This window comes from Procambarus clarkii, chromosome 51 (genome assembly GCF_040958095.1).
Source record: "Procambarus clarkii isolate CNS0578487 chromosome 51, FALCON_Pclarkii_2.0, whole genome shotgun sequence".
In the NCBI taxonomy this organism is placed as follows: domain Eukaryota; kingdom Metazoa; phylum Arthropoda; class Malacostraca; order Decapoda; family Cambaridae; genus Procambarus; species Procambarus clarkii.
In genome coordinates this window covers 12,629,886-12,646,935 of record NC_091200.1, presented here as the reverse complement: position 1 = coordinate 12,646,935, position 17,050 = coordinate 12,629,886, and the positions used below count along the sequence as shown (strand labels likewise).

Genomic DNA, 17,050 nt, shown 5'->3' with positions numbered 1-17,050 from the left:
GAGAGAGAGAGACAGAGAGAGAGAGAGACAGAGAGAGAGAGAGAGAGACAGAGAGAGAGAGAGAGAGAGAGAGACAGAGACAGAGAGAGAGAGAGAGAGAGAGAGAGAGAGAGAGAGAGAGAGAGAGAGAGAGAGAGAGAGAGAGACAGAGAGAGAGAGACAGAGACAGAGAGAGAGAGACAGAGAGAGAGAGAGACAGAGAGAGAGAGAGACAGAGAGAGAGAGAGAGAGACAGAGAGAGAGAGAGAGAGAGAGAGACAGAGACAGAGAGAGAGAGAGAGAGAGAGAGAGAGAGAGAGAGAGAGAGAGAGAGAGAGAGAGAGAGAGAGAGAGAGAGAGAGAGAGAGAAAGAGAGAACGCACTGGTGGCTTCAACTGTCAGTTCAAGACAAGTGATTAATACTACCTGTCATTGGAACTGTGGAGGGGGGGGGCGGGGTGGAGACTAGTGGGGTTAACTTTAGACCACTAAGCTACTGAGGTTCAAGTATATGATCCCATTCAAGACCCTCTCCCACATGCCGCTCCTTCTCATTCCGTTCCACACTATCTTTACCGTTCCTCCTCTCCTGCCCGTTAAGCCTTGCTTGTGAGTGGGAAGGTGTGCAGGAGAGACACCTGAGGCCTCCACCGCCTCCCTGGCCTGCTGTATGGGCGCGTCTTACCTGGGACGAGAGGACAGAGCAAGTCTTCACCCATCACCAGTCGCCCCGCCCATCATATCGTGATACCCCGGACTCCCATCTCCTCCCCATTTTACAATTTCCTTCGCCTATTATTTCTGTTCATTACTTTCATCCCAATCACTCGCATTGCTCTTTCTCCCCCATCATATTTCGTCTTCTCTCACCTTTTTTTCTCTCTCGAGTTATACCTCCCTCCCTCCATTCCCTTTCATAGTATTCTCCTACCTCTCTCTCCCATCTCATCTTCCTCCTCGTCACCTGGTGAGTGCTAATGGTAGTTCTTCTGGAGAGATAGAGCCACACCTTCTCAGTCCTTCAAGAGAGGTACAGCCTGACACGTTTCCAAAAGCAATCACTAATTTTTGTATACGGTTCAAGCAGAAGAGTTTTCTTACAAACTTTCTTGCAAACTTTAATATTAAACTAGTAAAAAAAAAATATGCAAATTTGCGTGGCTGTCAGGATTTGTTCACTTTCTTTATGTCTAAAATCACAATGGATACAAATTGTAAAATTTTTGTTTGTGAAATATTAACACATGAACTGCAATATTTTTTTAAGATTATTGGTGCAAGGCAAAACTGTTTTCCTTGACTCTGACACTGGAAAAATATTGTCCTAATAATATCTCCTGTGTCACATACACTCTTGTCATGTATCCCCTCCCTTCACAACAACACTCTCTCTCTCTCTCTCTCTCTCTCTCTCTCTCTCTCTCTCTCTCTCTCTCTCTCTCTCTCTCTCTCTCTCTCGACTACCTCCCTAACTGTCTCCCTGACCCCCCCCCCGGGAGACACGAGGCTGCACGCTCACACAAACACAAACATTGACACGCCCGGCAAGAGAGCAACAGCTGATAGGAAAAACAAGTCATAAATTAACAGGTTGTTAAAACACGGGCGACCAGACCCATCCTGGATCACTGGAGAGAGAGAGAGAGAGAGAGAGAGAGAGAGAGAGAGAGAGAGAGAGAGAGAGAGAGAGAGAGAGAGAGAGAGAGAGAGAGAGAGATCATTCACCCCTATACCCTGCAAACACAAAACGCAACAGTCCCTAATTATTGCCCACCTTGTTATAACTTGTAACAAAGTCGTTACATCTCGTCATAAAGTTGTTAGTGAAGTGTTAGAAAGTTGTTACAACTTGTTCTAACGTAGCAACAACGTCATTTGTTTGGCGGGGAGAGATTGTTACTTACTAGAGTAACGCTCCCTGCACCAGGTGTAACAACTGCACCAGGTGTAACAACTGCAACAGGTGTAACAACTGCAACAGGTGTAACAACTGCAACAGGTGTAACAACTGCAACAGGTGTAACAACTGCAACAGGTGTAACAACTGCAACAGGTGTAACAACTCCAACAGGTGTAACAACTGCAACAGGTGTAACAACTGCAACAGGTGTAACAACTGCAACAGGTGTAACAACTGCAACAGGTGTAACAACTGCAACAGGTGTAACAACTGCAACAGGTGTAACAACTGCAACAGGTGTAACAACTGCAACAGGTGTAACAACTGCAACAGGTGTAACAACTGCAACAGGTGTAACAACTGCAACAGGTGTAACAACTGCAACAGGTGTAACAACTGCAACAGGTGTAACAACTGCAACAGGTGTAACAACTGCAACAGGTGTAACAACTGCAACAGGTGTAACAACTCCAACAGGTGTAACAACTCCAACAGGTGTAACAACTCCAACAGGTGTAACAACTCCAACAGGTGTAACAACTCCAACAGGTGTAACAACTCCAACAGGTGTAACAACTGCAACAGGTGTAACAACTCCAACAGGTGTAACAACTGCAACAGGTGTAACAACTGCAACAGGTGTAACAACTCCAACAGGTGTAACAACCATCCATCAAAACACGGCGAGCATACGCTTGATATATTTTTTTGGTTTAAGAACATTGTAAACAAAATATATTGATATGGCGAATCTGTGGCTCTTCTCTACCGTCCATAATATTGGAAGTGTTCTTGGTTACACCGAACACATATTCTTCTTCTCAGTTCCCTACATTCTTAACCTTCCTGGTAACTGGGCCAATTTGATCAGTCGGGGAGAGCTCATTAATTCTCTCTATTCATTAAAGATTTTTTTGTCTTTATTGGGCATCCACTTTTATAAGTTATTTGCCATTTCGATTTGTTTTTGGCTTGTGTTATGATGTTATTTACTTATGTCTTCACGAACCACAAGAATGTTTCATGGTGTAATTATAGAGTGCTTGTCATTTTGTCTGTCTGTCTCAAAGTCCCCTGTCTGTCCCCCTGTCTCCACACTGTCTGTCTGTCTGTTTTGTCTGTCATTTTGTCTGTTTGTCTGAGTTGTCTTGTCTGTCATTTTGTGTGTGTGTCTGTCTCCGCCCCCCCCCCTGCTTGTCATTTTGTCTGTCTGTCTCCCCCCCCCTATCTTCTTCCCACAAGTGCCCACCCCGCCAACCGTCAGAGACGATGTATTAATACATCACTCGTGTCTGCTCTCTGCTGACGTAATCAATTCAAAACGTACATTAATATTACCACATTTCACAGATACATTTTCGGACACATCTGGCGCATGTGACAGGGCAATAACTTATACATAAATGGAAGGGAGGGAAGGGGGAGAGGGGTGGTGTACCTACCCATTCCTTAGCAACAGGAGCCAACACACATAGACATGTCTACGGGTCTGGACCCGACTTCCAGGACCTCTCCAGAGGCCTCTTGAGGAGCACTTCAATAACCAAACTATCCGTTGCGTTGTGTCCGCACCAGATTAAGATGACTTCGCTCCCGGCATACCTTGCCTCACCACCAGTTTATTATCTCATAAATAATCCCTCAAATACGCCTCAATTGAAAATGATGACGTTTCGGTCCGTATTGGATGATTATCAAGTCACGATTTGATTAAGGGTTCAGGACGGCCCGAAACGTCGTCATATGGGACGGCCCGAAACGTCAGTCATTTTTCTGCCCTGTGTGTGTGTGTGTGTTTACTAGTTGTGTTCTTACGGGGGTTGAGCTTTGCTCTTTCGGCCCGCCTGTGTGTGTGTGTGTGTGTGTGTGTGTGTGTGTGTGTGTGTGTGTGTGTGTGTGTGTGTGTGTGTGTGTGTGTGTGTGTGTGTGTGTGTGTGTGTAATTACCTAAGTGTAGTTACAGGATGAGAGCTACGCTCGTGGTGTCCCGTCTTCCCAGCACTCTTTGTCATATAACGCTTTGAAACTACTGACGGTCTTGGCCTCCACCACCTTCTCACTTAACTTGTTCCAACCGTCTACCACTCTATTTGCGAAGGTGAATTTTCTTATATTTCTTCGGCATCTGCGTGTGTGTGTGTGTGTGTGTGTGTGTGTGTGTGTGTGTGTGTGTGTGTGTGTGTGTGTGTGTGTGTGTGTGTGTGTGTGTGTGTGTACTCACCTAGTTCTCACCTAGTTGTGTTTGCGGGGGTTGAGCTCTGGCTCTTTGGTCCCGCCTCTCAACCGTCAATCAACAGGTGTACAGGTTCCTGAGCCTATCGGGCTCTGTCATATCTACACTTGAAACTGTGTATGGAGTCAGCCTCCACCACATCACTTCCTAATGCATTCCATTTGTGTGTGTGTGTGTGTGTGTGTGTAGATTGGGTAATATGTTTAGCCACGCTAGTGTAACTTATTCTCTGGATATCTCGCAAGAGGCGCGCACGCAACTTTATACGAGCACGCAACTTTATACGAGCACGCAACTTTATACGCACACGCAGATTTAATGCGTGATATTGCTTTTCCGTCCCAGGAATATTGGCAAATATTCTGCATCTTCGAGTATTTACTCTTCTTGCTCATATCAAACAACATTTCTTCAAAGGCGATTTTCAAATTAAATTCCGGAAACATGAAAAATTTCAGACCTGCAACCTGTGCTAGAATTTTGCGTCACGCATGAGGACCATCTGTCACGCATGAAGACCGTCTGTCACGCATGAGGACCATCTGTCACGCATGAGGACCATGTGTCACGCACGAGGACCATGTGTCACGCATGAGGACCATCTGTCACGCATGAGGACCATCTGTCACGCATGAGGACCATCTGTCACGCATGAGGACCGTCTGTCACGCATGAGGACCATCTGTCACGCATGAGGACCGTCTGTCACGCATGAAAACCATCTGTCACGCATGAGGACCATCTGTCACGCATGAGGATTGAACTCATACTTGACACGATGATTGTACACATGATTGTATCTACAAAAGGCTACAACAAAGACAGTGTTCAAGCCACAAGACTTGTGCCAAAAATGTAACAATTAAACACTAAACAAATGTTCAGGTCCAGGAGAGATATTTTCTGGATCCTCAAAAGAAATATACGGAAGACCAGAAGGGATTTTTAACGATCGTTTGAAATTAATTATTTAAATCAACTGTCCCATCAGCATGGAAGGTTGTCAATGTATCCCACAGTTCTCAAACAAATATAAGAGGGTGGAGGGGATGGGGGAAGAGTGATACGATTTAATAGTACAATTTAGAGCACCATAATATTGATGTTGTGTAGACATCGAAAGGTCAGGTGGGCTGCTTAGGTCCGTATGTTTCTGATTGAGGTAAACAGTTGCATTTTCAACGGAGTGGCAAATAGAGAGCGCACGAGGAGACCTGTGTGAGTCAAATTCTCTGGACCCCGGACAGTGATATAGTTACGACGCCACAGCAGCGGTTTACGGCCACTCTGCCCAGAGAGTTTGAGGGAAGGTACAAAAAAAAAAAAAAATAACAAGAAATATGACCATTAATTTTAAACACCAATCCTTAGAAATCCACGAACAACATAAACTAAAACAAACATAACACTATGGTTAGAATTTATGATATTCAACTTTTAAACAACCCGTTTGTTCAAACAACCCGTTTATATATATATATATATATATATATATATATATATATATATATATATATATATATATATATATATATATATATATATATATATATATATATATATATACATACACACACATAAATATAGTCCCTGCTATCAGGAATGACGGTGTGTTAACAATGTCAGTATCAGTTCAGTACCTTTGTTCAGTATCAGTGTCCTGGGTGACATCCCCAGACACGCGCCTTAACCCCTGGACCATGATATGCTACGGATTATATAATACCGGTATCCGCCCGGATTCAGTGACCCAAACACCTTCGAATTTTTGTTGTAATCAAAACTGGTGGATACATAAATGTTGTAACCTTACCTGTTGATGTGAAGGCGGCCAGCTGGAGGGACGTGTCCTGTTCACATCTCAGCCTTGGGAATGTTGAACACTAAACTGGTTTTAATGTTGCACTTCTTGTTGCATAGTGACTACATAGGTTTTCTTTTTTTCCCCAAGATTGATTAACAATATTTTCTGCTAACACCACGATCATTCATATAACTTCTCGCAGTTTGTTTATTTTTACTTCATTTAGTTCCAACGCTGACCTCGTGTCAGAGGCAGGCGGGGAGAGGAGGGCAGCCCGTCACCTGTGGGGAAGATGAAGCACACGTTACCAACCAGACTGGAGCCAGAAAGTGGTCCAGTCAGCCGAGTAAGGCGGCTGACTGTAAGCTTAACAACATCACTCACTCCTGGCAGGTTTGTAAGTCACGGCTCCTCCATATTATCAGCAACACGACAAACAACCAGGAACAACCCCTACCCCCCCCCCCTGCCCACTGCCACGCTCCCAACCCCTAAACCTGCCGTGAGTTACACAGCTGTTGTGGATTGCATCCTGTCGAAGCTTAGTAGATGGGTTAAGTTGGCTCGATAAGCTTAAGAACAGGCTCCCTGTCCCCAATCACAAGGACTTGTTGAAGAATACATCCCTGGGCGATCAAAAAAAAAACACAATCCATCATCCTTTCAATTACGAGAAGTACCTGCAGGTGATTAGCGCTGGTGGCCGCCTTAACAATCACCATCTCCGTGAGTCGTGTGTGTGTGCATCCTTCACAGCATCGCTGCCCACCTGCTACCTTCCCACACCACAATAAAACCACCTGACCTGCAATAATATTGTCTTACAGTTTGGGGAAACTCAATAAAAATCAACAGTTTACTGGGGCACATCTAAGGAGTAGACAGTAAAATATAAAATATATATATAGATGCAACAAACGGTTCCTCAAGAACAAAAAAGACAAAATAGCTTTTACCAGAGCTCCTCAAGACCATCATAAAGTTACTCAATAGAGCATCAGTTAAAGAACTAGCTGGCACTAGGCCCCCAATACTAGCGCAGTGGTACACTAGTTCTTAGTATGCTCCAGGTCACCAACACAGTAAGGTAGTGACACTATAAGTGGGTGAAGAGACAAGTCACCATCAGGATACTAAGAACACCATCAAGTCCTCAGCTGCCCACATACAAAGACTTACACAACAGTCACCTTCCACCTGGTACAATGATCCAACAAAAGCTGTACGCGTGGTGTAGTCCAGATCCATCCATACATTACTCTCCGTGTACAGCAATATGAACACAGGAGGGTCCGTAGAGCAATAATTACACCAAAGGCAAGGGAGAAGGACCGTGTACGTCCGCCCTCCTGCCACGCCCTCAGCCCACTGAGGCTCCGGGCGGCGACCCACTCTGGCCAACACCGTCACAATCTCAATCAAACCTATAACTCATATCACAATATTTTACAAGTCAATGGGGCCTTGAGCATACACAAAACTAATGAGTAACAAGATATATTACTCATAATATAACATGAGATGAGCATATAGGCACACAATGAAGAATAGAATAATAATGAAAAGGTGTAATAGAGAATTCTAATCTACTGGACTTGGTAATACTTAGTCTCGGCCGGCAAGCATAGGGGAGAAACGGAGGATTGAAAAGATTTAAGCTAAGTCAACCGTTCTCACTCTTCTCTAATACATTTTCATCACTACAAAGTTATAGCATAATACAAGTAAAATATAATATACACAACATGCTCTCAAAAACCCTGTCTATGGGTATATATCTTCACAATACAAGTATAGCAATTTCAATCAGCCAATAATAGCCTAATATATTTGGCATCATATTAATAGATATATAATGGTGCATACGCCAGTGATACATAAGTCATGTATATATATGCATCATACATAACAAATGCATTACTGGATACACACTATAGTATTGCCAAGAATAGGTATTATATACAAAAGATTAGTGATACTAGGCTATCTCACCTTATATCACGCTAAGGTATGATCTCATCGTATACCAATCATACCATGATCATACTGGTGTATGCGAGGTCATAACACCGTCACCAGCGCTAAGCTACCATCTCCTTGTAAGGACAATCCAGTCTAGGTTCTTAAGTCTAACCTTAGTTAAGATTTAATAAGGTGTAATCCCAGCAAATATTTTTTTCTTGCGGGGGTATTCGTGCGCGGGCCCTAAGCCTCTGTGTACGCGTGATACCTACTTGTGTAAAGGAGGAAATGTATATGTTTATCTCTCAGAATGTTCGGTAATATATTTGTTTGTGATGTGTGTCTATGTACACACATCCTCGTAGGCCTCGTAGCCCCGGAGGCCTCGTAGCCTGGTGGATAGCGCGCAGGACTCGTAATTCTGTGGCGCGGGTTCGATTCCCGCACGAGGCAGAAACAAATGGGCAAAGTTTCTTTCACCCTGAATGCCCCTGTTACCTAGCAGTAAATAGGTACCTGGGTGTTAGTCAGCTGTCACGGGCTGCTTCCTGGGGGTGGAGGCCTGGTCAAGGACCGGGCCGCGGGGACACTAAAAGCCCCGAAATCAACTCAAGATAACCTCAAGATGTATGTATTAACACGATGTACTGAACGGGGTGAGAATAGCTTGAGCTATCTCATCCCTTTGTGCATTTTACCTCAATAAACTCATTTCAATTTCAGTTTCAAGCCTCTGGCTGGCCCACTGTAAAGCAAATAAAAACTCAAAGAGGCGCCTTAACTCCCAACAAATACTCAAAGAGGCGACCTAACCCCAGCAAATACTCAATGAGGCAGCCTAACCCCAGCAAATACTCAATGAGGCAGCCTAACCCCAGCAAATACTCAAAGAGGCGACCTAACTCCAGCAAATACTCAAAAGAGGCGACCTAATTCCAGCAAATACTCAAAGAGGCGAGCTAACCCCAGCAAATACTCAAAAGAGGCGACCTAACCCCAGCAAATACTCAAAGAGGCAGCCTAACCCCAGCAAATACTCAATGAGGCAGCCTAACCCCAGCAAATACTCAAAAGAGGCGACCTAACCCCAGCAAATACTCAAAGAGGCGACCTAACCCCAGCAAATACTCAAAAGAGGCGACCTAACCCCAGCAAATATTCAAAGAGGCAGCCTAACCCCAGCAAATACTCAATGAGGCAGCCTAACCCCAGCAAATACTCAATGAGGCAGCCTAACCCCAGCAAATACTGAAAGAGGCGACCTAACCCCAGCAAATACTCAAAAGAAGCGACCTAACCCCAGCAAATACTCAATGAGGCAGCCTAACCCCAGCAAATACTCAATGAGGCAGCCTAACCCCAGCAAATACTCAAAAGAGGCGACCTAACCCCAGCAAATACTCAAAGAGGCGACCTAACCCCAGCAAATACTCAAAGAGGCAGCCTAACCCCAGCAAATACTCACAAGAGGCGACCTAACCCCAGCAAATACTCAAAGAGGCGACTTAACCCCAGCAAATACTCAGAGGCGACCTAACCCCAGCAAATACTCAAAAGAGGCGACCTAACCCCAGCAAATACTCAAAGAGGCAGTCTAACCCCAGCAAATACTCAATGAGGCAGCCTAACCCCAGCAAACACTCAATGAGGCAGCCTAACCCCAGCAAATACTCAATGAGGCAGCCTAATCCCAGCAAACACTCAATGAGGCAGCCTAACCTCAGCAAATACTGAAAGAGGCGACCTAACCCCAGTAAATACTCAAGAGACGACCTAACCCCAGCAAATACTCAAAGAGGCAGCCTAACCCCAGCAAATACTCAATGAGGCAGCCTAACCCCAGCAAATACTCAAAAGAGGCGACCTAACCCCAGCAAATACTCAAAGAGGCAGCCTAACCCCAGCAAATACTTAATGAGGCAGCCTAACCCCAGCAAATACTCAAAAGAGGCGACCTAACCCCAGCAAATACTCAAAGAGGCAGCCTAACCCCAGCAAATACTCAATGAGGCAGCCTAACCCCAGCAAATACTCAAAAGAGGCGACCTAACCCCAGCAAATACTCAAAGAGGCGACCTAACCCCAGCAAATACTCAAAAGAGGCGACCTAACCCCAGCAAATATTCAAAGAGGCAGCCTAACCCCAGCAAATACTCAATGAGGCAGCCTAACCCCAGCAAATACTGAAAGAGGCGACCTAACCCCAGCAAATACTCAAAAGAAGCGACCTAACCCCAGCAAATACTCAATGAGGCAGCCTAACCCCAGCAAATACTCAATGAGGCAGCCTAACCCCAGCAAATACTCAAAAGAGGCGACCTAACCCCAGCAAATACTCAAAGAGGCGACCTAACCCCAGCAAATACTCAAAGAGGCAGCCTAACCCCAGCAAATACTCACAAGAGGCGACCTAACCCCAGCAAATACTCAAAGAGGCGACCTAACCCCAGCAAATACTCAGAGGCGACCTAACCCCAGCAAATACTCAAAAGAGGCGACCTAACCCCAGCAAATACTCAAAGAGGCAGCCTAACCCCAGCAAATACTCAATGAGGAAGCCTAATCCCAGTAAACACTCAATGAGGCAGCCTAACCTCAGCAAATACTGAAAGAGGCGACCTAACCCCAGCAAATACTCAAAAGAGACGACCTAACCCCAGCAAATACTCAAAGAGGCAGCCTAACCCCAGCAAATACTCAATGAGGCAGCCTAACCCCAGCAAATACTCAATGAGGCGACCTAACCCCAGCAAACACTCAAATAGGCAGCCTAACCCCAGCAAATAAAGACTGAGGGAAGCAAAACATCTTCCCCGGGAATACGAGTAGTCTTCGTTGGTGCCGTACACCCCACATGCTCGCCATGAGGCCCGACGCAGCCTCTCACTCCTGGCGTTCGAGGTTACATTTGCATTTGAATTATTCAAATTTTCAGCGTGCCAGTTCTTAGCATTTGCATAGTAATTATTGTCCCGAAAGATTATTGGGTAATACGATGATCAACAAATATCTCACGCCTCAAGAGCTGTGCAGGAAGAGGTTCAAATGACTAGTTGGAACTGCACTGAAGACAGCACTTTGGTAGAGGATAGTGTTGATCCAGCAGGGAACGCTGGAAGGCTCTAAGCTGGCTCGTATCAGGGGGAAGGGCTTAGCGTTTTTCATCTGTTACATCTCTCCTTTCCCTCCCACCTTCCCCGAAGTGGGAGAGCGGCTCACCCACCCCATACTCGAGTGGATGTCGTGATGCTGGGAGATGAACGACCTGCTTTAAATTCCTAGATAGGAAGTAGGTTCTTCCCCCGACCCTTGGATGTAGGCTACGCCGACCCCTGTACCACTAAGGCAGCCTGCCACCTTGTGTGGCAGTGCACAATAGAAAGTTGATTTTACATATTCATGCATTAAAACACGGATTACAACCATGATATATATGTGCTTCAGCCTACTGTTTAGACCTATTGTCTTGTGACCCTCTGTCCTGTGTGACAGTGAATACCAGCATTATCCTCACTTTCATAAAACTTAATTGAAATCCTCAGATTAGGCAAAATTGTAATTCAATTTTTGTCAATTAAGATGTTAATAATAATAAGCCTCCAATTCTCCCTGGAATCAGAATCAGAAGCTCTGTTCGTAACAAGGTGAACGGAAGTTACAATTCTGGTTGGGTTAAACAGGTGTCCGACAGTATAAAACTTACATTGTGTAAACAAACAATAGAGCTCATAATCTGAGAGATTTCCTGTGCCCAAACTATATGGACAATATTATACATCCACCTCTAAATGGCATATCAAAATATCTCATAAACATTCAAATGCTAATTATAATAATTATACAGTGAATAACACTGACTGCAAAAGAACAATTTATACCCTAAGATCCCCCCAAAAGAGAAAGTAAAGAAAGGTTCCTGGTCTTGTGGGGCTATATGGAAGTGGCTGTAAACAGGTTAATTAACAAGAGGTAGGTGGAGCATGTAGAGACTGGTTATGGCAACAGTCACCTTCATGTCTCTTAACTGCCTTGTCTCACCACCGCCTACCGTATTGACGTTAGCAGTTAGAGTAACCGTTAGCAGTCTATACCGTTAGCTGTAGTACAATTACATCACTACCCCCCCCGCCCTTGTAACCTTTTCACAAATTTGAGGCAACTTGTAACTATTGCATTGTAACAGTAATTTGCTGAACCTCGAGAACATAATGACTTCAGTTCCTGAACTCATCACGTTATGTCACATACAGGAAGACTAAATGTAACCAAGAACATTTTAACATAGACACGTTAAGAACCTCTGTACCGAGTTCCATCAAAACTGTGGTTTGCTTAGCCTCACGAATAGTTGGGTTCACTTCCAAGGCCCATCATGTGTCTCCATAACCTTCTCCACTACCGGAATGGGTATCGGGGGGTGCAAAAATAAATAAAACTATCCTATCTCATTTACTGTGGGGAAATCTGGCTCCAGTATAATACTAAGAAAATGTATGATTATATGAATGTAAATTAATGATAAATTCTAAGATAGCTCGAAGGACCAGAATGAGTAATTAAATGAGAAAATCAGTGGCTTATAGATCTATGATTATATGAATAAATTCTATTAATTAAGCAATGACTGTAAATTATATAATTCTAGAGCCAGCCTCCCATGACACATTTTGGGGGGGGGGGGTATTCTATAAGATTAATCTATGTGGAACATATATTATGCAATAATAATAATAAGTATAATATGCACACACATAGATAATGAGTAAAATATGTAATACAAGAAATATTACTGCAATGTGAAGATCAATAATGCATAAATGGCATTATTAATTATATATCTACATATATCAGATATGTAGATATATGCATATGGACTCTGAATAATAAGATACTATCTACAATGAAAACTGATTATATCTCAGCTGTGACAGGGTACGTAGATGCAGTCCACTGTACGCCAGGCTGGAAACAGTTTGAGATAGTGTTACTTAGCACACGTGAGGGGTATGGCGGCCACACGCTTCCTCAGGGGTGTTGCACCATGCTGTAATAATGATAATTCCGTAATTTCCACCTCCAAACTAGTATTCACACACATATAATGTAATATCTAAATATTTGGAGGGGAAAGAGCTGCACTTACACGACATGGCACCTACATGATCTTATTTAAGAGCTCGTTAAATAGAACAAATGAGGTAAAAATGCCTGCCGAACTGGTGTCCGTGATTCTGGTAAGCTGCGTCCTCAATCTAACGTCTAAGGATGTAGAGATGTCTTCAGGATGTTAGGATCACATGTTGGACCGCTTGTTGATCGCGAATATGGCGAGAGTCCTCTCCTTCCTTCCCCAAAGTCGCGCATGCGCAATAGCTCACCGTGAGGATTCGAGCATAAATTATATTTATTTATTAACGTTAAATAGGGAAGGGGGCGTGTATGAACACTCTTGATGGTTTATATAAATTCTCTATGTGGTGATGTTTAATTCTCACAGTGCACGTCAGTTAATGTAGACGGCACAAATAAAACAATACGGGCTTGGTGGTGGAAATGATGTTAGATTATGATATGATTTACTGGAACAGTGATTAAGCTGGGTAAGGAAATTCCAGTAAACTATTGTATACTAAAAGTAAACCTATTACTAAATTATTATTCCTAATAAAGGAAAGTAAATGGTTACATTGGTGTTAGATCTACAGGTATGTGGAAATTTTATCCCCCGTGCGTGGCTGACGCAACACTACACAATTCTAGGAGAAATTACATGATGTTCCACAACCTAATACAGTAAATTCTACAATACTAAACAACGTATTAGTAGTGTTAGTTAATTATTACGCTTAATACAGGAAATACATCCTGTTGTATTAAGGATTATTAAGTGAATAATAAATGTATATAAAGCCTAATACAGGGAATACATCCTGTTGTATTAGGGATGAGAATAACTGTTGGAAATTTCCAACATTTACCATCCAGTTAGAGCCCTGCTCCTGTGCCAGGTAAGTCCACTACGGGCTCACCATAGCCCGTGCTACTAGAAACTTTTTATTACCAGTAGCTGAATCTTAAACAACATTCACCAACTACCTGTCCCACTCTCCCTATAACCATCCACCTGCCGCCCTAGCCTCTTATCACCCATCCATTCCTCCCTATCCAAGCCTTCTCCTCGACGTCTCCCCCATCCATTTGACCCATCCCAGACACTTGGGATGGGACGGGTGGGGGCCGGAGATACGACCTAGACGCCATCAGCTGACTAATCAGTCTTGAATTTGTCACTAGGTCGCTCCCAGACGACGCCTATGAGATACTGAGGTCTTAAACCCATTGACGGGCGGCTCAGGCCTTGATTCCCTGCAGGAAGGGAGGTAATGGATGGGGGGGGGAGGGGTGAGGGGCCGGGAGGGAGAAAGTAGAAAAATGGTTGAGATATTTGGGAGCTTACCAACAGCGGCCATCCGTGAGTCTGGTGCTGGGCGCGGGGTCGGGGGCTCACTTTATGCCCGGGGCAACTTTATACTGATAAAGTACTGGGAATTGAGATAAAAAATTAAGTGAGAGAGAGAGAGAGAGAGAGAGAGAGAGAGAGAGAGAGAGAGAGAGAGAGAGAGAGAGAGAGAGAGAGAGAGAGAGAGAGAGAGAGAGAGAGAGAGAGAGACAGACAGACAGACAGACAGACAGACAGAGAGAGAGAGAGAGAAAGAGAGAGAGTTAGTTTTAACTACCGTAGCCTAAGCCAACTTAACGAAGATATGAGATAATATTTTTCGATTAATTCTTCCCTGGCGTGCAGGAAGTATATGACGTCATCACCTTCACAGCCCGGGCGCTGCTTCTAACTGTAAGAGACGGTAATACTTCTCCAGGTTGACAGGTTGTGAGAACTGTGGACTAGTAAACTGTTTCCTTGAGACAGGGAGGAGGAAGCAAGAATGGGACCAGCCAGTGATGGAGATGTGTGGACTGACAGATGAGGAGTCGTAGCAGCTAGGCGTCCCAGGAGATGCATAGGAGACTGCTAGGCAAACAGAGGCTATACACAGGAGACTGCTAGGCAAGCTGACCTCCCAGGGGCCACGGGCTGAGGGAAAGGAGCCGAGAGCTGTCCAAATGCTGACCAATGAACAACCAAATAAATTGAAATTAACAACAATTAACAGCATCTATTTATATCATTCCGGAGGACCAGTTGCCTATATGTAATTCCCGGCTGAGACTGCGGCAGCAGCGAGGCGCTCCGCCAGGTGCCGGCCGACCTCCGCAGCCAAAACACACTTACATGTTAATAAACACTCAAGCGAGTGAGCAGTGGTTGGGCGGGAGGGTCGAGGAACCTTAGTTAATCTTACGGGGCTATTCATGCCCGTGCCACCTCTTAGGTTGCTTAATCTTTATCAATTAATCTTAGTTAATCAACCTCAATCTTTTAAGAAGCGTCAAGCTCCTGCAGAATTGTGAGGTGAAGTCCACGAGGAGAATAGACGTTAGAATGCAACCCGTAGGCAGAGCGAGTGGCTGTAACTACGGGAGGTCGAGACCGGGCCTCGGGGCCGTTGATCCCCGGAAGCTACACAAGGTAGGGAGCCCGGAGGCCTTAAGACCGTCCTGTACGGGTAAGAAATACCAATATGGCCGCATGTAGTGTTGACAATTACATAAGGAAGCCTCCGCCGCCCAGCGGGACGCGCTGCGTCACTCCAACACTCGAATATGTAAACACCAGTACTCCTGAGGTCAATGGTACACTAGGTGTTGGAGTGGTACAGCGGCTGTTTGACTACATGTTGTTGTTTTAGATTCAGCTACTCGGAACAAAAGTTCCAAGTAGCACGGGCTATGGTGAGCCCGTAGTGGACTTACCTGGCACAGGAGCGGGGCTGAAACTTGTTTGACTGCAGGTGTTCCAGACTACTATAGTCCCAGGTGCTGGGACTAACTCTAAGCCAGGTGCTGGGACTGGCACTAAGCCAGGTGCTAGGACTAACGAATCATTAAGCGCACTGAACGAGCAATTCCAGGACGCCATTGACAACAATGTCCTTCATCGCCATAACGAGAGCGTCCAGATGTCGACTAATGATGCCTTTCACTCTCTAGTTATATGTGTCATATTTTGTCGTGGACAGCCAGACTGTGAGTGAACGCACTCCTGGTGCACTGGTGGTGCGATAAAAGTACATTTGCACTAGTGTTTCATCCTATCAGCCTTGAGGGACTATACGGAATTCAGCCAATTAGCATGCAGGAACCGCCTGATCTCCAACCGACAGGTGACGGCTCAAAAGGGCTAACACTTACGGGTTATTCATGCCCGTGCCACCTTTTGGGTGGCTTAATCTTCATCAATCAATCAATCGCAGGAATGAGTCCAGGGAAGGCACACACACACACACACCCACACACACACAATATACACCCCCACAAGGTGTACCCAACTTATCGGTGAATATATTGAGTCTACCAGGGTCCTGGACAATCTTCAGGACTAACGTCAACTTTCCTCTAGGTTGGGGAAGCTTCTAAATTTCCCACCGTTGCCAGGTCCAACACCAGACCTCAGTGGAAGACGCATTGCGTTGACGGTCAAGAAGGGTGTGTATAGTCGCGGAGTAAATAGTGTAACAAATCCCCATCACACAGGATAGCAAGTTCTACAGAGCCATGTGATCAATAGTCTGCACTGGCAAGCTTGGGTTGTAATATGAGGATATCATCAAGAACACGAGAGTTAATAGAGCTCCAGGTACCTCATTCTGGCGGGTCTGAAGGGTTTAATAACTGGACAAGCAATAATGTAGTGTGGGAGATCATGCCGCAGTTCCTGCTCACAGAGTTTGCACCTGGAGTGCTCAGGATTCCAGGGGAGATCCGTCACCTGTAGCCCGCCAAACACACCGAAACTACGACGTTGCTACAACGTTCGAACAAGTTTCTAACACCTCCTAACCAGTTATAACAACCAATATAGCAAGTTGTAACAACGTTCTAATACGTCATAAACACGTTAAGCCAAGATGTAACAACTTTATTACAAGTTGTAACAAGCGGAAAATAGAGACAGTTACGGTTTGTGTTTCCAGGGTAGCCACCTGCCACAGGTAACGGTAACCCAACCTGATCCTGGCAACCACTGTGTCACACTGCCTCCTCAACTTATGAGG

The 17,050-nt window shown here is 44.8% G+C and overlaps 1 long non-coding RNA gene across 1 annotated transcript in view; it reads right to left on the bottom strand.

Moving 5' to 3' along the window:
- Positions 1–8,843, bottom strand: part of LOC138351909 (uncharacterized) — a 254,195-nt gene extending 245,352 nt beyond the window's left edge. The window contains exons 1-2 of the long non-coding RNA XR_011222670.1: positions 6,596–8,843; positions 5,925–6,196 (exon numbers count right to left, since the gene is read on the bottom strand). This is a non-coding gene — a long non-coding RNA (uncharacterized lncRNA). The remainder of the gene's footprint in view (positions 1–5,924; positions 6,197–6,595) is intronic.
- Positions 8,844–17,050: the final 8,207 nt, after the last annotated feature.